The sequence below is a fragment of the Ictidomys tridecemlineatus genome, chromosome 4 (assembly GCF_052094955.1).
Source record: "Ictidomys tridecemlineatus isolate mIctTri1 chromosome 4, mIctTri1.hap1, whole genome shotgun sequence".
NCBI classification, from domain to species: Eukaryota; Metazoa; Chordata; class Mammalia; order Rodentia; family Sciuridae; genus Ictidomys; species Ictidomys tridecemlineatus.
Window position 1 is genome coordinate 155,676,467 of NC_135480.1, and position 20,972 is coordinate 155,697,438.

The window sequence follows — 20,972 nt, forward strand, 5'->3', positions numbered from 1 at the left end:
CTTTTTAACTTTGCTCTCATTCTTATAGGCTTTGATCAGAAAAAGTATTCCTGAGCACAATTTTTATTTTCAAGTTGTCATTTCTAAATATTTCCAAATGCCTAAAGTAAGAATAAAATTTATTAATTTTGTTCCCCAAAAATCAAAGAAAATTAACTATCAAGGAAACTTCGCTTATCAACATACTTCATATATAGATATTCTTTTTCATTGATATTCTTATCCTCCATGTAGGAAGCCATATACTTGTCCAAAGTAAAAAGTCTGAGGGGTTTATTGGGTTAGAAGAGAACTCAAATTCTGTTATTAACCCATTCAGTATACATACAAGGTGCCCACATGATGGGCATGCTATCAGGTGGCAGAATTAAAGAAATGAGGACTCAGTCTGGGAACCCAATATAAGTGAATGAAAGAAAAAGTAGTAAGATGACTATTAAAATACAGAAACACAAAAAGGGGACCCAAATGCCACACTGAGGAATCAGGGAAAACTTCCTGAAGGCCTAAAGAACAGGCAGGAGTTAAGACAGAAGTTGTGAGAAGTACCTCCCGAGCACTGCAAAATTTGTTATACCTGGATTGGTATGGGTGAGAAAAGGAAAAGGAAGAGGTAACAAGGCTGGCACATTTCCTCCTTTGATTTGGAAACTCCACTTCCAATAAAAATATGAGATCTTACTAGCAAAGACTTTTTTTTTTTTTTTTTTTTTTTTTTTTTTGGTATCAGTGACTGAACTCAGGGGCACTGGACCACTGAGCCATATCCCAGCCTGATTTTGTATTTTATTTAGAGACAAGGTCTCACTGAGTTGCTGAGTGCCTTGTCCTTGCTGAGGCTGGCTTTGAACTTGTAATTCTCCTGTCTCAGCCTCCTGAGCCACTGGGATTACAAGTGTACGCCACCTCGCCGGGCTGGAAAGACAATTTTAATAAGAGCACTGAGGTAATTAAGAATCTTAATTGAGAAATAGTTATATCAGAAAAACAAGGCATGTAAAGTTACAGCTGTGAGTGAATAAAATACCATGAAGTATTCAGTTTTAGTAAGAGCATGAGAAAAGCCACAAGCTGTAACCAAACAAAGAATAAGTCCAGTGTCCAAAAACATGGGATCAGAGAGTTCATTATATAAATGAACCCACAGTTCTGTCACCAATATTCACAAATAATGAAAATACTTCTGGCTAAAAAAAAAAAAAAAACTACATTTATAGAAAATCAAAATGCTCTTACTCAAACACTACTAGAAAAATAAGCCAAATGTGCATATTAAAATTTTAAGGTACCATTAAAATAACAGAAATTATACAGACTCTATATAATTGATATACCAGGTGGAAAAAAAGATGAAACAAACAAATACTCAAGAAAACTAAAAAAGATTGAGAATCTAAAAAAAGCAAAAAGCACAGTCAACAAGAAACACAAATAAGAGAGTTAATATAAATCTAGATATCTATATTTACTATAACTATGAAAATATTAGAGTTACTAAAGAATGTAATCCAGATTTTGAAGATAAAATTGAGATTTGAGAATAAGTATAGTTTGATACAACTTATCTAAATTTTAAATGTATACATAATAATATGTTACATAGAAATACACATATTTGCTTTCATCATATTTAAGGATGGCTTAAAAGCCCAATTTCTGAAATCACAGCAATAGTTACTTTCAGAATGAACAGATACAAGGACTAGCTTCAAAACATGTCAAAGGGGGAATTTAGCTTCCTCTATTTTTTAAGAAAGCAATATTTTCATGTTTTAAAGTATATTCATAAAAAGTAAGCGAATTAAAAAATTTATTGACCAAATGGTGCAATATCTGTAATTTACTTCAAAAAAGAAACAAAGCTGACCATGAACTGAAGGTTATTAAAAATGAAGAATAGATACCAGATTACAGAATAGATACTCTTCTGCTTGCCTTTATGTACATTTGAAAATTTTCATTAAAAAAAAATTTTAAAACTAAGCTATTGGCAGTAAATACATAAAAATGTTATCAATATCTGCTGTGGGAGAGGACAAAAATTAGAGATGAACATTTTTTTTCCTTAAAATTCACAATATTTTTAAAAATCCTCCCTGCCATCTTTCCTTATCAAAAAAATATTTCACTGCAAACTACTAAATTACTCAGGAAATTTCTTACTTTTGGTAAATGGTCCCAAATAAATAATTTCTTCAAGCTAGATTACTTAATTCCAGCAAAAAAAAAAAAGGAAATATGAAAAGATTTCCTCAAAAATTAGTATCTAATGAAGAATCATTTTTAGTTTTAATTTACTTTGATTTTCTGGTACTACTCTGCTTCTAGTTTTATCGAGCTTTTTAGGTATGAGACTTAGAAGCAGATGCTTATAGCCTTTGCCAACTCCATGTCAGAGAGCAGCCAGGCAAAAAATGTTCAACAACTGTTGATGTTCTGTTTTGGGATATATACGTAATCTAAACCAAAACCGCACCTTCAGGAATGATGAGTAAACCCAAGAGTAGAGAAATACAATCTGTTTCAATTAAAAGAGATTCATGTTATCTTTCATGTATATTCAAAAGGCAATTCAATATAATCAACAGTCATAATACGTGTAAGATAATACTAAAATAAGGAGATGTGACATATTAATACACCATAAACATAAATAAATCACAATCAATATTCTGACCACGAATCCATAAAATTTAAAGAAGTTTGGTGAAAATAGTATTATCTCATTTCTGTTGTCAGGACTTTTGTAATGGGAGAAAAACTCCTATCTAAAAGGAAAACACATAGGATATAGAAATTAAAGCATTTTACTATTAGGCAAACTTACACAACAAATGTATCTATACTAACAAACCTGCTCATTAAATTTGCTTTGGTTTTGAAAATTACGGTTTTTTTTAAAGATGCCTGGCCTAAGGTGAAATGTTCTTTGTTCCTTCAAAAGTATATATGTTCTTTCCTTAATTGCAGATTATCAAAAACACATTGATACTAGTTTTATAAAGACATTTTATCAGTTCATGTTCACTTCCAAAATTATACACTTAAATCATTTTTTGTGATTTGTCTGAGTTAAGTTCCTTATGTGTTGCTTATACTCAACTGCAAGGTCAATTTGAGTTGAAAGGAATCTCAAACATGTAGCTCACAGCTACACAAGTTAGACCTCACTGAGGCTGGATTCCATACATCAGTGGTATGTCTGAGATTAGAACCTCAGGCTACTGCTATTACTAAACTATAACTTCTCATTATAAAAAATATATTAGATAATCAATTCTATTTATAGTCCATTGTATCATATTTATGTCCTTCACCCTCCAATTGTTTAAAGAGTCCATAATTGTTTTAAGAGTCCAAAATATACATTAAAACTATGGATTCCACACCTTTTCACTGGGCCCCCATTTTCACATATTTTCCATCCATAAAGTTCTCTTAGAAGATTCCAAAGGGCAAAGTGCCCTCCCTTCAAATTGTTAACTCCCACCAATCATAGTGATTCATGGAAAAGATTTACATGCTTCTGATAAAGAAGATTTAGTCTCTTCTGTGTTCTCACTCCCTAGTTAAACTCAAAAGGAATCTAGGTTGTTGGGCAGTTCGCCCCTATTTGCTACCACATTTTCAGTGCTAAGGGCCAAGATGCAACATACCAAGCATATTTCTTGGACAGAACCAGGCACAGGGATTCCTCCAAGGGCTGCACTTCTAGGTGAACAACATGCCAATGCCAGATTGCAGAGGCAGCCAGCTTCCCGAAAAGTACTCACTCTAGCCACAATATTTTTTTTGGGGGGGGGGGTGACCTAAAACATGCAGAAGAATTAACTTTGTGGCAAAGAATTCTCAGGTGTAATTCCTACACTGGCAACAAATTCTCCAGAGAAATTATTTCAGGCTCCTGCCTTTTGCCTGCCTGCAATGAGGCAATTCCCTAGTGAAGCCTGGGCAGACTGTGTCCTTGGTGCTTCTAAAAAACAAAGACTACTCAAAGCTTCTCCACAGGACCCAGAAACTCAGCTGGCAACTGGTCTATGTTTGAACTTAACTGTAATAAGAGGGAACAGACGGTAACAAGATGTCTATTATTTCTCAACTGCCCACTCAGGGAAGGATTTTCAGTTAAGGAGATCTTAATGACAATATTTAGACAGAACAATAACTGGCACTGTCATTTATAACCAAGTGATTCCTCAGTGGAAAGCCCTAAAGGTTGGTGAGTAGAGACAAACTTTCCAATAACCATAAAGATGTGGAAAGAGGAGGTAGGAGAGCTGACCAGAATATTAACAATAATGTTTCAACTTACCACCTTATCCAACAACCTCAGGTTTACACTATTCTCCAAAGGTCATTTTCTATCTTTCCTTTTTTATTCTTTTTTTTTTTTCTTGAGAAGGGGTATGGGGGGTAGGTACAGAAGATTAAATCTAGGGGTGTTTTACCAGTAAGCTACATCCCTGGTCCTTTTTTATTTTGAGCCAGGGTCTCACTAAGTTGCTGAAGCTGGTCTAGAACTTGGGATCCTTCTGCCTCAGCCTCCTGGTCACTGGGATTACAGGCAGGCACTACCAGGCCTGGCTCCCTCTAACTCTTTAAGTAACTGTACTTCCACCATTTCCATATTACTGTTCCAAATTATTTCTTCCATTCTGGAAACTTTCCTATAAAAATTATGAAGAGTATCATCTATCATATGAGCTACTTAGTTATTACTGAGCTATAAGTATTATACATAATTAGATATTTTTGTCCTTCCCCATCAATCATGCATTCAAAATTCAGTTTGCGGCTTCCATAATTTCCCTTTGCTGAGTTTGGATATAAATAAAGACAAAGTTTACAAACTTTACTCAAGAAATAGCTGTCTCAAATTTCTGATCAGAAGTCCTCTGGGACAGACACTGGAGTAGTACTTAATGTGGCTGTTTTTCCTCTCCTGTAACTGGGCTTGTGGTAACTAGTGACTTGCAAGCCCTCTTGGTTGAGTTCCAGCTCTGTGCAGAAAAGCACCCTGCAGGTATTATGAAGGGCTTGTGAGTGATCACTCTTGCTCTGAGGCTATTCTTCACAATACTTTTCATGGAGCAATTCAGAACCTTCAAATACACTTGGCAGAAGAAATTTTGGAATTATCAATGCTTAATTGTTGAAACATATAAGAAAATTTTGTGCATTTTAATGATTCCCAAACACATAACTTGTTAACACCAGATTTTACGAATATGTAAATGGAGGATCAAAGAGATAACTTTATCAAGATCATCTAACTCAGATCATTTATTAAGCAATCATATTTCTATAGGCTTTTGGGGTTTTTTTGTTTGTTTGTTTTGTTTTGTTTGTATAAGGGATTGAACCCAGAGGCATTTAACTACTGAGCCATGTCCACAGCCCTTTATTTTGTGACAGGGCCACATTAAGTTGCTGAGGCTGGCTTTGAACTTCGATCTTCCTGCCTCAGCCTCTGGAGCCGCTAGGATTACAGACATGTGCCATCGCACCCAGCCTCTATAGCTATTTTTGTAGGATGTACTGAAAAGTCTATATATACTGAAAAGCTGCAGGAGGATTTGAGAACCAAGAGTGAAAAAAGGAAAGAAGGAAATAAGAATGGAGGATTGAAAGTTACTCAATCAGAATGGATATCTACTCTGACTGGATTCCTTAAGTAACAAACTTGTCAATTTTTCATAGTGTTTTGCTGATTTAAAAAAGCAACTTTATTCCTCAGATACAAATCTGCCACCTAATACTCCCTTGGAGATGCAGAACTTTCCAAATATGTTTTTATCATTGGAATGTTTAAAACATAGGCTTAGTTATAACCTACAAATTGAAGCAACAATCTGTTATTTGGGGCTTTCAAAAAATGCTATTCACTAACAACCAGTAATAAAACTGCATTTAAGAATTAGTTGCTATTACACCTACTATAATAATGATTCTTCCTAAGGACAAAACATTTTCCACAAGTGAAAGTTTTAACTTCAAAATTGGGATCATTTTTACTGTTTGAAATGAACTACTTATAAAATAGTTTTCATATACCCTGTTTTCTTATGCAGAACATGCGTTTTTATACATATGCATTTTGATACTCCCACTTTCAGATAAGAAAACTGAGGCTCAGAAAGATAGTGTTTTCCTTTACATACATGATGGTTGTAAGTAAAAGTAACTTTTAAATCCAACCCAAGATTGAACAGCATCAAAGGCAAGTCCCTCTGCACCAAATCACAGTTTTTGGATCTAATAATAATAATGCAGGAAAGAAAACAACTATTTACCTCCAGATTAAATAGCTCAAGGCACCTGTGCTTTCACAGTTCCCAAGTTACTTTATAAAGTTCTTTTGAAGAAACACTGTGATTTCACTAGTTGTGATATCATAGGTAAGTTGCTTAACTCCTCTGAGCTGCCCTTTCCTTTGTAAAGTGGACAGTAACAACAACTTATGCAAAATGATTGGAAGTAATAAGCACATAAAAGCTATTATTATTATTCTATATATTATTTACTATCTAAACACCTGTTTATTTTGCTGTTTCTGTTATCAATTTATGCAGGCTTATTTAATCAGTGACTACTTAATACAAATCAAAATTCATCATTTCTGGCATAGCAATTACATTACAAACTATATCACATTTTACCTATGCAGTGCAGTTTTATAATACCTTTTCTATAAATGAAAACCCCTTTTGACAAATAAGGGTTTCTACCTGTTCTTTACCTGTTCAAACTCCTTCAAAGGAGCAGAAATGAACCAGACAATTGCGAACTATACTTTAATCAAAGTACTGACACTTTGTATAAGTTATCTACTAAAGAAAACAGATGGAAAGAGAATGGGTGTTTTGTTTTGGGTTGGGGAGTTAGGTTATTTTTTTGTTTGTTTGATACCGGGGATTGAATACAAGGGCACTTAACAACTAAGTTACATCTACAGCCCTTTTTATTTTTTATTTTGAGACTAGGTCTTGCTAAGTTGCTTAGGGCCTCCCTAAGTTGCTTAGGACGATCCTAAGTTGCTTAGGACCACCCTAAATTGCTGAGGCTGGCTTTGAACTGTGAGCCTCCTGCCTCAGCCTTCTGTGTCTCTGAGATTACAAGCATGTAGCACCATACCTGGCAAAACTGGTTTGATATATGGCAAGACACAGATAAATAGGGGAGGAAAGAAAGAAGAGATGAGGGGAGAAAGCCAAAAGAAAGAACAGATACAAAGATGAAGTTGCATGGAGAAGACAAAAGAAGCCCTCAGAAAATTCCTTAGCATTCACCAGACCAATAGGAGGTAGAGGTAGGTGCTGACTGAGGTTATGGTTTCAGATTTGCAGGAGAAACTCAATATTTCCTCCACCAAAGTAAAATTGGGTCTCAAAGGAAGAATGTAATTCATTTTCTTTTTCACATCAAGTAGTAAATCAAGTCATTAAATCTGAGTAAATTTCCTTGTACTGAGTTGTCAACAGTATTAGCATCAGTTGGCTAATTGGCATTGTTTCATAATTTTTAGAAAATCAATAGCAAAAAAGTAAAACATGGAAACAGATATTGATATATTTTACAGATATTGATATATACAGATACTGATATATGTACAGATAATGATATGTTTTACATACCTTGAAAAATCTATTGCATTATTTCAGCAAGTCGTAACTGACCACTTATATTTTCCTAAATGTTAAGTCACAAGGAGTTTAGCATGAAGACACAGAGTCCTTCTATTTATCTTCAAATAAATACTTTATATTTGTGTATGTTTGTGTGTGGCATGCACACACACAAATGCACACAGTGCTGAGGATAGAACACAGTACCTCATGTATAACAGGTGACCATTCTACCACTAAGCTACATCCCCGGTCCCCAAATAAACATTTTCATATCTAATTTTATGTCATAAATTGTTACTTAAGAAGAACATCCAAATTCTATAAATTTCAAGCTCCCCAAAATTTTATCTACCTCTATCACCAAAGCTTACGGCAAAAAAGAACGAAGACGGGTACCTAACTTCTCGGCTCAACTGAATGAAAATGGTTAACACTGAAACATGTGCTAGAACCCAATAGCATCAACAGGAGTCAGGAAGAATTTGAAAAGATCTGTCACATGACCCTCATCTTGAAGGATGCATACAACAGATGAGTATGAGTGAAAGCCAGAAGAGGGAAAGGCATTTCTTGCTGAGGGAAGGGTTATCTGTTAAGGTTAGGAAACCATAAGGAACCCAGAGAATTAAATGACAGTGGGGCTCAATTCTGAGTGAAGTAATGAAAGAAGTTAGGAAAGCAATACTTCCATGACCTGCCTGGGACCTTACCCACAGGCATACTAAAGTATACAGACATTGGGGAGACGCATTGGGAGGATTTGAAATTTTATTTTCTGTAAGAATTCTGGCAATAGTGTAAATAACACAACAGAGACAAAGGGGAAAAAAAATGGCACCACAACCAGATGTTAAACTGTTAACAAAATGCCCAAGAGAAAAAACAAGGAGAGCCTAGATTAAGACAATGGCAAGCAAAAGAGAGGAGATGCAGGCAAGACAGGTGCATTCATTAGAGGGAACCAAAAGGACTTAATGACTGCTAGATGAGTGCTTGGGGCCAGGGGAAGCAGTGAGTGAGTGACAGCGACAGAAGCTAACTCTTCATGTTTTTAATCTTGGGCACTGGAAATACTGTGTCATTGTTTGTTGAAAGAACAACAGTAGGAAGAAAAATTTCACATCTTTTTAGAGAAAGAGGTGAAAAGTGTTTGAAATATGCTTCTATAAAACAGAAAATAAGAGAATTTAAATTACAAGAAGATAGGCATTTTTATTTTGTTCTTTACCTGTTCTCTTGTTGATATATATCTTCAGCATCAAAAATAGTTGCTGTCCCAAAGTAGGTACTCAATAACTACATGCTGAAAGAATGAATCAGTTACACATGTGCATCTAAGCAGTCAGGCCCTGAAGAATCATGGGTCTCTAAATTGTTGCTGAAGATAAAGGAGGTCAGTCAAGAAGGCAGGGTTTAAAAAAAAGAGGGAGAACTGAGATTAGAACTCCAAGGAACATGGATATTTAAAAATATAATGTGACATACAAAAATTATCTTGGTGGCAAAAATCTGTTAGAAATAACAGAATTCCTTCATGATTGATCATACTGAACTAGGTACAATACTCATGAAAGTCCTCACTACAGTCAAATAGCAGGCAAATCATAATATTACTATTTATTTAGCTAAGTCAGTGTCATTTGATATAACTTTGGTTCCTATATCTATTCAAAACAGATATTATAACCTTAATAAAGGTCAAGTTAAATCTAAGGGAAGATCAAAATACCTAAATAATAATCAATAGTTTATGAGGTAAATTGAAAAATTCCCATGGAATCAAAAACATCCCTGGCAAGCTCCAAAACCTAATGAAGTTTACATATTATAGAACAGACTAATCTAAAAATAACAATAATAAAATAAAGTAAAATTCGCTATGAGCTTCTCTTATTCACTTCCACACTAAACTAAAATTTACCTACAGATCTTTGTTAATTGAATATGCAAACACCAAGGAAGAAAACAAAATTCTCCACAATAAGAGCAGTGTTTTTCGTAATCTATAATATAGACTTGCTAGAGAAAAACCTCTATTCCTCTGATAGCAAAGAGATGTTACTGTCAAAATCTGCTGATAAGCCTGTCAGTCAGTGGTAGCCTACATTGACTGAGAATAATCTTGTGGAAAATCAGCAAGGGATGGCAATGTATATCTTGCTGGCAAGATTCCAAGTAATTCAGATAAGGGAAATTGCATAAGGAAATACAAATTAATATGAACTTGAATGTGAACCTTAGCCATATAAGATAAATAAGCATAGACCAATTCAATCCCCTAATTACTAATTAATAGGTAATGTAACAAGGTACCCTATTTAGCTAACATATGTAATTCTGTGGGACTCACTCGGGTCATCTCAGAACAACTGGTATTCTGTCTCTGAAAACAGTTCAAAAGGTCTCAATCTCTTTCTATAAACAGGTCTGTTTCCTTCTTAATTGATCTACTATTTAACTATACTCATTAACAGTATTTCACTGTGGTACTCATAAGGACTAAATGTTTTTAAGATCATAACCAACTTTTGCTTCTGTAACAACAGAGAACACATATGCTTCAAATCGTGTTCTGTAGTTACTGTTTGCAACAATTTCAATTAAGTGATCAGAAAGGACCTCAAAGCCTAAATGTTGCAGTCACCATAACATGCTTTCACAATACAATGAAGACATCTCTTTTCTTGATTGCTCTATCCCTAAGGCTTAGATATTTGATCCACATTGTGTTGACCAGTACATATGTGGCCATCAAGCAACACAAATATTTCTTAAGCATTGGAAATGTGGCTAATTCTAAATGAGGTGAACCTATGTGTAAAATATACAACTGATTTTAAAGCTATTCTCTCAAATAAAAGAAAGTAAAATTCCTCATTAATTTTTGTATTGATTACCTATTGAAATGATGACATTTTGGAGAAACTATTGACTTCAACTACTGCTTTTTTTTTCATTTTCTGTAGTGAACAGAAATTTTTAAATTAAACATGTGGCTCACAGAATTTTTTTACTGGTCACAGTAATCTAGAATGAGTTAGACTTTCAGATCATCCCCCTCCAACTCAGTATATTCAATAATCTCAGGTGGAATATACAGATTAGCAATTATTTGTATAATCCTGGCACCCAATTTCTTTGCTATTCAATTCACTATATGACTGTAATATAAATTTGTCAAAAGGCATGACAGACAAATCTAAAAAAAAAAAGTATTAAGAACTACTAAAAATATGCAAGTAGGTAAAGAGAATTTGGCATACAGTGAAAATATAGCACTGGGTTCAAAACAAAATATGTACTGGGCTTAGACCCTTCAGAAGGTAAGATATAAAAGCTTATCCAAAGCCTTAATAGTCACTGATCTTGTATTATTTGATTTTACTTAATCACCTGATATCATTAAATATTTTAAATTCTTTTATTATAAAATTCCAGTTGTGTATTTAAAACAATTGGTTACACACTTTGAAACTTCAAGTGACATTCAATAAGGATACTTAAATCCTATGCTTATCCAAAAGGGGCTAACTGTAGGAAGACTGATAAACACTATCAAACACAGAAGTCAGTTAAAAGTGAAGGAGATCAGCACATGCCACCCCAAAATACACCATTTTGACATAAGGATTTCTTTGAACTGAAAATAACTGGCAAAAAGATGACACAAGAGGATTTTCTGCCTTCCTTTCTGTCCAAAAATACGGCGAAAAGTTCCCTCTGTTAATATGATATATATTTCTACCAGTAAAGATGTTTCCCTCTCCTTTATGAGTAAGAAGAGAACAACTCTTATTATGCAAATAGTATATAAGCCACCAGGTCAAACAACTTCTTTGGGTGTTCACTTGTTTGTGTATAGCCCTCTGGATGTAAAATTAAAAACATGAATTAAATTTGTATGCCTTTTTCTTTTACTCTGTCATTTGTCAGTTTAATTCACAGAACTCAATTAGAGAATGTAAGATAAAGTTTTTCACCTGACAAAACCGAGAATGAATATACTATGAGACAATGGAAAAAGTTCCATTATTTAAAGTTCTAGGGAATGAAAACTAATCTGCAGTGACAGAAAGCAGATCAGTAGTTACTCAGGACATAAGTAGATAAGGGAGCTAGGAAAACATAAAAAAGGCATATAAGGTAACTCAAGTGTGACAGATATGGACACTCTTGATTGAACGGATGTTCCACATGAGCCAAAATTCAACAAATTATACAATTTTCACATATACAGTTTAGTGTATGTCAATTATAAATAATACTGCAAGAAAATAAATAGAACCTGTTCCCTCACTGAAAAAAGTGAAGCCAGAACATACTGAGTTTAACACCCAATAGATGCTCACTAAACTTAACTTTAAATTACAAAACAGACCTAAAAATACTTTGAGATTTAGCCTAATCCAATATACATTCAACAAATTATACCAGAATAAAGAAGCACCAATGTTATACTTTTCCAAATGGCAGAGAATGAGAACATTCTGTATTCTCTGAAAAACTGTAAACATGGCAGGGAAGGGAAAGGGGTCAGGCAACCCTCCATTGAACTCCACCGTTGAGGCCCCTCCAATCCTAACATGTTGTTCTGAATGTTGTTCAGAAGCAGACTTCATGCCTGATTTCAACTAAAATGAAATAGCCTTGGGAAACTTGGTGTGGAGGAGAGTAATACCTAAGCTTCATGAATTTTAGTAATGTCTTAGACAAAGTAGGACCTATTAGGGGGTCTGCTATGACCAAATGTTTGTGACCCCTCCCCCACAAAAAAAAATCCATGTTGAAATCCTAACTTCCAAGCTGATGGTATTAGAAAATGGGGTCTTTGGGAGGTAAGCAGGTCCTCAAGGTTGAGGCCTCATGAGTGAGATCACTGCTTTGTAAAAGAGAATTCATCAAAGCCACTCTCAACAACTTCGGAAGGCCCTAAGCAATTTAGTGAGACCCTGTCTCAAAACTTTAAAAAAAAAAAAATTGTTTAAATGGCTGGGGATATATATCAGTGGTTAAGTGCCCCTGGGCTTAATCCACAGTTAACAAAAACAACAACAAAGCCCTCACAGAGCTGTCTTGCCCATTCCACCACGTGAGGACACAGCAAGAAGTACCACATAAGAACCACAAAAATGTGGCCTTCACCAGACAGGGAATCTGCCTACACCTTATCAGTTTTCCAACTCTCAGAATTGTAAGAAATAAATTTCAGTTGTTTATAAGCTACCCAAACTACAGTATTTTGTTCTAATGGCCCCAAAGGACAGAGGGGATCCTAGCAAATTAGAAGCGAAACTATGCATACCTTATACAACAGAAAGGATTTCTGAAATTGTAGCATCATTTTTAACTTTAATGATTCTGTCATCATGGTTTTGTTAGGTTAGTGATATGCTATGAGCACAGAATAACAGGTTACCATATCCATTTTCTACAGCCAGTTCCCTGAAAGAAGGCTTGCAGGGGCTATCTCATTAAGTAATAACAAAGTTATTCTGAAATTAATGGCTGTTTAGCATTTAATTTTAAGCAGAGACGGTAGTTTTTAAATTTATTTCTACTTAGTGTCTTGTGTGCCACATGGCACTTTATTATACCTCAAGAGTCAAGACACCTTGGTGCAAAAAAATGCTATTAGTGTCAGATCAAACTGTACAGTTGTTTAATAATCCCAGGTCACTTTATCCTCACTGAATAAAAAAGCAATCAGTAAAATCTACTGTTGAACAGCTCTACCTATTGACTGCTTACATCAAAATAATTTACACATCCTCATTCCCAAAATATATGGAGATTTTTTTGGAAGCAGCATCTGGGTGACAGAATTACAGGAAATATTTTGTGTCTGTCTTCTTTATACTTGTCTATCTTTCATATGTTTAAAATATGCTAGTTTTATCATCAAAGAATTACTAAAAAGAAACAATTATCTTACATATTTTATCATCAATGTGGTTTTAAAATGTAAACAATAGAGTAAATGGTAAATTATCCCATACCTACTCCAACTACTGACATTAAACCGCCAACACAACCTAAATAGGTTTTTAAGATTTGTGTGTTTAGTTGATGTTTCTGTTTTTCATCTTTCTTACAAATGTTTCCTTTCTCACTTTTCCATCATGCATTTATTTACAGCATGGCAGATCTGGAGGTAAAATGTTTTATAAGAAAACTAACAAGGACTGTTGTTTTTAGAGATACAAATGAAACTAAAAAGACGATAATACAAGAATTCCCTAAACAAGAAAATTCAACTGCCACCGGCAGACAGGAAGAAAAAAAGAAAGCAAGAATTTTAGTTTCCTTTTATTTATTTTTTTTTAATTCAGCCACCATTGGAGGAACAGCTTTAACATTTTCCCAATTCATCAAATATAATTTAAACACCTTAAAAGTTTTTGTTATTTTCTATGATATAAACTGCCTTTTGAATCTTATGTTTCCAAAAAGGTGAATAAATTTCCGGGGGTGTGGGGGTATACCAAATATTAGGACCACAAATCAATGCTCTGTCCACTATAAGGAAGGGCCACAGAGGCACAATTTCCCAGGAGACACCTAGATAAAGAAAACAAGTAGCTCAAGCCAAAGATACAATATCTTTTTCCTCAAATAGAAGTTTCCCTTTCTTTCCAAGCATCAAATTACCACAATACTGTTTAGACTGCCATAATAGCCTTCTCCCTGGTCGCCCTCCTTTACCCTGAGCCAGTCCTTTCTTCAGGGTCTAGCCAGTTTACAGCCTTGTTCTCTTTAGGAACTTTGCTGCCAGTCAGTTGTGTGCCCACTAAATCCCCCCAAAACTCATGAAGTCCTAATCCCCAATACCTCAAAATGTGACTACATTTGGAAGCAGGGTCTTTAAATAAGTACTAAAGGTTAAATGAGGTCCTTGGGGTGGCTCCTAATCCAATATGACTAATAAGAACAGATTAAGCCCCACACATACACAAAAGAAAGTCCATGCAAAGACACGGAGAGAGACAGACATTCACAAGCCAATGAGAGAGGCTCGGGAAGAACCAATTCTTGGTTTAGATTTCCAGCCCCAGAATTGTAAGGAAACAAATTTGTTGTTTCAGCCATCTACCTACTCTATGGTAGCTCTAACAGATTTTGGTACCAGGAAAGAGTGTGGTACCAAGAAATGGGGTGCTATTATAACAAATACCTAGAAAAATGTGAAAATTGCTTTGGAACTGGGCAACGGAAGCTGTTAAGAGTTTTTAGGGGCATCCTAGCAAAGGGGTATTTTCTTGAAATGACTATTGGCAGAAATAGGGATATTAAAGGTATTCCACAGGACTAAGAAACACTGGAATGGGCAAAACAAAACTCAGTCTATACCTCATAGCTGTTCATCAATTGTCCTTTCCCAGCCAAACTTCCTCCCTTGGCACAAACCTTCATTTCCACTATAGAAAGATCCAAATGGAAATCTACTCCAATTCCTGCTGCCTACCTACTTCCCCACCTCTTTCCCAATACCATAACCACTTCTCAATGCAAAAACTAGATGTAAGCTGTATTTCATACAAAAAACAAAAACAACAACAAAAAGAAATAAAATAAAAACCTTCACTTTCCCACTCTCATTTGAAGACACAAGTCCCTTTTGTTTCATAAGAACCTCAATGAAGCCAGCTAGCAACCCTGTGTTGAACTACTTAGAATCTTTGTAACTTTTGCTCATGTAAAACCTTTTTATTCTTTCTCATTTGTCTATTTTTCAAAGACAGTAAATTTCCAGAGTGGTATCCTATATTCTGTGTTCTCCACAGTACCTAATCCAATGCTACATACCTCCTAATCCATTTATTATTGCACACTAAACAAATAATTACCTCATTCCTTCTCTGGAAATATTTCACAGGAAGGGAACAGTTTCTTAGGACTGATTATCCAAAGTGATTTTTTTTTCACCTTATTCATTTCCCCATCCAAGGAATGCCACTAAAACTATTTAATTGCAACACTGTGGTTTTACCATACTAAACATCATTTCCCAACTATATGTAAATGCTCTCCAATGCACAATACTAATTTATAAGAGAAAATAACATTTCTTGTTATAAGTATGAAGTTGATAATATATGAAACAATTTAACTATTATCAAATGAAATTCTACTTCAGGACAGATATCTGTTAAAAGCACATGTAACTGGGGAATATATCATTATTCACCTACACCATTAAGCAATCTTGAATTCACTAGGAAGTCATCTGCTTCTTCACTTTGAAGTACAAGATCTCTACTGTTTGCCATAACATACTGTATTTGAGTACATCCAGTTCAATATCCAATGAATGGAGCTGACCTGCAACTCAACTTGAAAGAGTCAAGCCTATGACAAGATTTAGGATGTAATGTAGAGGAAATATGGATTTCTAACTCAGGATAGTTTCCTCCAAGCCATTCATTGTTCTTAATGAGCTTCTAAAATCTCTTAATCTTAATTCAAGACAATGGGTCCACTTCTTCCACATATGTAAATCAGAGCTTCCCCACCCAATCAGCTACAGGCTGGAAGTATCAATCAGGGTTAAGTCAACACAAAATTAAATGTCAAAATTAAATGTCAAATGTTTCACCTATATTTAAAAGGCATGTGAAATACACAGACACCCTTAAAAACCCACAGAGTCAAATCTGTGATAGAAATGATAAAAGAAAGAAGGAGTGAAGTAAAGGGAGAAAGAAAACCAGAAGTAAGTGAGGGGAGGTGAAAAGAAATACAGAAAGAAGTCAAGGAGAAAAAGGAACAAATGTAAGAGATATGGTACACATATGATCTATTAGTAAAATATTAAGAATTATTAGTTTTTGTTTATTTTAGCAAATGAAGCAGAGAGGAGAACTAGAGAAGAGTTGAGGGGTACCCCCAAACTATGTGACACTCAAGGGCACAGATACATTAATTCAGAGTTCTGGATTATATTTGAAGTTCAAGGCAAGAAACGTCTCTATGTTAAGAGTTAATTGTTTATTTGCTTAATTTGGGGTAGCACTGGGGCTGGGATCCGAGGGCTACATCTCCACTGAGTTATATTCCCAGCGCTTTTTTATTTTATTTTATTTTTTAATTCTGAATTGCCAAGGTTAGCCTTGAACTTGCAATCCCACTGTCTAGACTTCACCAATCACTGGGAGTACGGCCTGCACCATCGTACTATGCGCCTGGCTTGGTTAGTTTTAAATGCAACTATTTACCTAAATTCTATCAGACATTAAAGCATATCTTATACAAATTTAAATGACTCGACCCTCACAAAAAGTTCATTGAATCACCTACAATCACATTCAACAGGTAAAAACTTCCAAGCCCCTAGAACCATCACCTTGTTAGTTTTCGGATAAACTGTCATTTATAAAAGGCAACCTAAATGAAGAAAATCCACGTAAACACTAAGAGGATGTTTACAGCACAGCTGTCTATCAATGCAGGATGAGACGGGATCTGGTTACTTTCCAGATTCTTCCCCTCCGGACATAAAAGAACAGGGACAGGTTTTTTTTTTTTTTTTTTTTTTTTCCTCTGAGGCTGGTGAAGTCATGGTCCTCTTATCTGATGAAACACAGGAAACACTATAGCCTCCACCCGCAACCGCCTCCGCACAAAGGCACTCAGGGTCTTCCCTATCAGCGCAACCTCCACAGTCGCGCCTGCGGAGAAGGAACGCGAAGTCCGACACCCCCTATTTGTCTCAAATCCCCAGCGTAGTGGCTGCCTTCTCCCGGCCCCACCTCCTCCCCACCACTCCAGCTTGAATTTCCATGTGATCCCCGGGAAGAATACCTCGGCCTTTGTGCCTCTGCAAAGAATGCAAGCAAAAATTTACACCATCACCACCCGATACACAAGCCCAACTCCCTGCAACACAAAGCACTGCTCCCAGGCAGTGCTTCCCTAGGAACATCCAGCATCTCAGGGCCGCGAAACTGAAGACAATGAACCCCCTAAGCACAGAGGCCAGTCAACGAGTAAAAAGAGGCGGGGGCAGGGGGAGAAAGCCCCCACAAACGGGAATAGCAGATGAAAGGGCAAGGGCGCCACTGAGAGTCGGGAGGAGCCAGTACAAATTAGCAGCTCGCCTCGGGGACCCCCACTGCCAAGGCTAGAGACGACAGTACCAGAGCATTACCCCACCCCTTACTCCCACCCAGCAAAACCTGGCACTGCGTAACTGGGGGGGTGGGGAGTGGGGGGGTCGTCCAGCTCCCGGCGCCGACACGCAGCGGAAAGCAACAGGCTCCCACACCCCGGAGGGCCCGGCCCGCGCTCCAGGCCCCGGGGTTCCCCCTTCTTGGCACCACTACTATACCTCTCCAGGCGAGGGGAAGAAAAAAACTTTTAAACCATTTAGAATATGAGCAAAAAGGGGGCGGGTTGGGGTGGAGGAGTGGAGAAGCAAAGGAAACTTCCAGATTCCATCGCTTTAGGAAGCCAGAAGACCGCGGCTCCACCGAGAGGTCGGGCCGCGCGGGGTGGAGCAAGCGCACCCGGGCCAGCCGCCGCCGCGCGCCGAGCCCTTAGCGCCGCGCACTTTCCCGGCCGGAGCGCGCGCAGGACGCGGGGGCGCGCTCCGGCCTCCGGGCCCGGGCCAGGCGCCGCTTACCGGGCTCGCAGCGGCCGCCCCGGGCGGGGACGCGGTAGGGGCGGAGGGCTGGAGAACTGAGGTCGCCAAGGACTAGAGGAGCCTTGCCTCGCCTCGCCCACGCTGCTCTCTCCTCTTCTGAAGTAACGGCGCGGCGAGCAGCTTCGGGGAGAAACGCGCACAGACACTCACGCGTGACCGAGAAACTTAATCTGGCCCGGCCGGCAGCCGGCGGCCCGACGCCAGCCTCGCGCTCTGTCGCTCCCCCTCCCCCAGCGCGCGCCGCACTTGCGCCGACCGGGGCTGCGGTGGAGGCGGTGGCGGCGGGGCCCGGGCTGCCGGAGAGCGGTGACGCCTGCGACCCGCGGGGCGGCGGGCGCGCCTTGGCCAATCAGGGGGCTCAGCCTTTCCTGCCGGTCCTGGGTTTTAAACCAACTCCGGGGCCTTTGGTCTGGGGTACGCGTGACTGAGAGGTTGTCAGATAAAATACCCGGCGCTCCAATAAATGTGAATTTCAGATTTTTTTAAAAAAAATGATTTTCTTTTGTACAAGTATACCATGCAACATTTGGGACATATTTATACTAAAAAAACTGTTCATTGTTTATCAAAAATTCACATTTAACGGGAGTCCTTTTTTGTTTGCTTGTTTAGTGAATTTAACAACGTATTTGTACTGGTGGCCTCTAGTAACTAGTCTTTCAGGTTTTTATTGTTGTGGACTGACTGTGGATGCCTTCTGCATGAGTAGTATATTGAGATATAGGATGGTGAGAAACAGGATTGAGGACAGTAGTCACACTTTGTGAATAACTTCTAGCACATCAGTATGCATTCTTAGTTTGATGATCCAATTAAAAGAGAGAAACAGAAAATGTTAAGAAATGTTCAGAATCGCATAGTACCAGGAAGAATAGACTTTCATTTCTATGTTGTTCCATTTAAAATTGTTTTTCTGATGTCTTCAATTTTTGTGTCCCACAAATTTTTTTCTGTTCAAGAAAGTTACTGTTTTTCATGACATGTATCTAATATTAGAATATACAATCAAAAGATACTCAGAAGCCCAAGAATGTCTTTCAACTTGAGTAAAAGTATTATTCTTTCTTGGCAGACTTGTAATTTTGTTTTGGCTACTAAAAAAATCAATTTGCATGTCTGCAACATTCATCAGATATTTAAAGAGAATGACAGTTTATAAAATATACAGCGCTTCAGAGGGAAGTTGACTTGAGCTTATAAATGGATATTTTGAGCAAGCTGCAAAAATACATAAATTACTTGCTGCTGGGAGTGGAGTACAGAGTTAGCTGCTTGCCCTGGGTGGAGATAGTGCATCAGCCCAAGGTCCCTTATATTTTCACAAACATGAATCAGTGTAGAGTTGCCCACCAGGGAAACAAAAACTCTTGACTGAATTTCTTCAAAGTCCTTGGAATTTCATCACTTATGGATCCCTTGAAAATGTAGTTAGTGAGAATAACTATCTTTTCCCCTTATATCTTCAACACATCTCAATCTTGTATAATCTTTCCATCATCATTCTCAAGTCTCCCCACCTTAGAAAGAAAGAGGTGGACTGGACCCTCCTTCACAGCTCATCTCTCTCCACCCTTTTCACTCTCCCTTCACAGCTAAATTTCTCAAATTTATCAACTAAGGAGATCCTGTTTTCCTTTATCATCACTGCACTGATGGGGCTCTTGCTATGGATGCTGATGGCCTTCTGCTACCTAAATCTAATGGATATATTTCTTTTCTCATATTCCTTGACCTCTCAAACTTTCACAGCTGTTTAACACCCTCCTTTGGGAGTCCCTACCTCTACACCTCCCTACCCTACCCCACCTCTACTTTTGTTCAATCAAACTTTTTTTTGGTTTTTGCTTCTTCCTCTTAGGGACAGATATGTAGGCCTTGATAGTTATAACAAATATCTTTTGAAATTTTTATATAATACATCAACATGTAAACACATTGCTGGGGCTCCTGCCAAGCAAGAGAAGGATCTAGAATATGAAGTTTCATTAGTTTCCATGTAGATCTGCCTTCATTATCAGTCAATTTTTCTGTCTTCTTTGCCAGTTTACCTCCTCTCTCCAAACTTTAAATGCTGAAATTCCTCAAGACACAATTATGAATGCACTTCTGTTTTAAGTGCTCTATCTAAATTAAGTGTCACTTCCAGTTTAGCATCTAAAGGCCAAAGATTTCTTTTTGTGTGTGTGCATGTGTGGTACCGGGATTTGAACTTGGCATTCAACTACTGAGCCTCATCCCCAGCTCTATTTTTAGAGATAGGATCTCACTAAGTTGCTTAGCACCTTGCTGTTGCTGAAGCTGGTTTTGAACCCTTGATCCTCCTGGCTTAGCCTCCTGAACCACTGAGATTACAGGCATACCCAGCTCAGCCAAGGATTCTTAAATTTATATGTTCAATACAGGCTTCTTTGTATATCCAAGTGTTTGCTGAACTTCCTTATTTGCTTGTCTCAAACATGGATTACCAAAACAGAAGCATGATATTTCTGCTCAAGCTTTGTCTTTATAAACAGTTCGGTGTATCTGTGAGTAGTGCATTAATTCTCCTACAAATTACAATGAACCCATTGTGGTACATCTTAACTAATTTTGCTTCGTGATATTTGTCATACTTTCTAGCTAGATGTTTTTATAACTACTTATGTAATTTCTCAATGTCTCTCTTCTCACTTAAACCATAAATTCCTTGATAGCGGGGCCAAATC

General features: G+C 37.2%; 1 protein-coding gene across 15 annotated transcripts in view; it reads right to left on the minus strand.

Moving 5' to 3' along the window:
• The window catches only part of Mpdz (multiple PDZ domain crumbs cell polarity complex component), a 149,903-nt gene extending 131,361 nt beyond the window's left edge, over positions 1–18,542 (minus strand). For 7 of the 15 annotated variants that reach the window (XM_078047644.1, XM_078047645.1, XM_040285815.2 and 4 more), the window contains exon 1: positions 18,247–18,541. The gene's annotated coding sequence lies outside the window, so the exon portion shown is untranslated. Of the gene's footprint in view, positions 1–8,856; positions 9,007–17,952; positions 18,152–18,246 lie in introns of those variants that run through there. The other 8 variants (XM_013359850.3, XM_078047642.1, XM_021728196.3 and 5 more) reach the window with 4 other exon arrangements.
• Between the last annotated feature and the right edge of the window lie 2,430 nt (positions 18,543–20,972).